The 1,324-nt window shown below is 40.9% G+C and overlaps 1 pseudogene; it reads left to right on the forward strand.

Moving 5' to 3' along the window:
- Positions 1 to 622: 622 nt before the first annotated feature.
- On the forward strand, positions 623 to 959 carry LOC121481817 (annotated as a pseudogene).
- The last annotated feature ends 365 nt before the right edge of the window (positions 960 to 1,324 follow it).

Raw genomic sequence — 1,324 nt, forward strand, 5'->3', positions numbered from 1 at the left:
ATATCATAGTATGGTTGTCTATGGTGTAATTCTCTTCCTGTAAATTCTCTTTAGGCAAGTGAGGAAGAAGTAAAGAGCTCTTCCTCAATCTGCTGGGTTTGGCTGTTTTTTAACTCAAAACAATCTTCATGCTACAGTGGCCTATCTTGGGGTCACTTGGACCTCTTGGACTCCACCACTTTCTTCATTCTTTGGGTGTTAATAGTTCCACAATGATGATAGTCACTTTATATGACTATTTATTTGACTACACTAGGCTTTTGGGGCCTAAGGGTTAGGTTAGAAGCCTTCAAGTAGTAGCTGAAAGATCACAGGCCTCTGAATTTAGCAGATTTGGGTTCAAATCTCCATAGACCTGCTGATGATCTTAAATAGTCCCCTTGACCTGTCTGACTCCTAGGGTTAATCATATCACTTTGCAGGGATGCTTTTAAAATCATTGAGAATGTAAAATTAGCTCAATAAATGGTACCCATTATTATTGCCTGAATAATGTTTTTGATCTTTAGGGATACTTTCCTGCTCCAGCATATGTGCCTGAGCTTTCCTTTCTCACTTGGAGAAAGCGAGCCTCATTAAAGGCTGCTCTTGGTTGGGGCCATCCCACACCTAAGGCAGGAAGATGCGGGCTACAAAGAAGACGAAAAAGTTGCTGGAGTCTAACAATTATAGGCTCCAATTCATTATGAGGAGTGGGGTACAATCAGACTTTGAAAATGGTCAGATATGGCAAAGCGAAATTGGTCATCCTGGCCAACAACAGCCCAGCCTGGAGGGAATCAGAAATAGAGTACTCCGCCACAGTGGCCAAAACTGGTGTCCATCATTACTACAGTGGCAATAATATTGAACTGGGCACAGCATGTGGGAAACACTATAGAGTATGTACACTGGCTGTCATTGGTCCAGGTGATTCTGATATCATGAGAAGCCTGCCGGAACAGACGGGTGAAAAGTAAATCATGCAAAATTTTTCTTTAAGAAAACTGGCCAGAGCTTGTTAAAAAAAAATGTGTGTGCGAGTTGTGAGTGTGGGTAAGTCAATCTACAAGAGGTAACAGTAGGGTTGAAATATAGACATATTGGTGGCAAAGAGCAACTAGTTGAGCACACAGGTTCTGAAAGCTAAAGTGAATGCCTTAAAATCTTTTTGGGCCACATATTAGTTTTGTGATCTTCAGCCAAGGGCTGGAATGTGCTGCATTCCCATTTCTTTATCTACAAAACAGCCCTAACTCATTGATTTGCTCTAAAGATTTGAACAAGTAAATACATGTAATTGCTTAGACTATCACCTGGCACATAGTGCTTAATAATGTTAGTT

This window comes from Vulpes lagopus, chromosome 24, assembly GCF_018345385.1.
Source record: "Vulpes lagopus strain Blue_001 chromosome 24, ASM1834538v1, whole genome shotgun sequence".
Lineage (NCBI taxonomy): Eukaryota > Metazoa > Chordata > Mammalia > Carnivora > Canidae > Vulpes > Vulpes lagopus.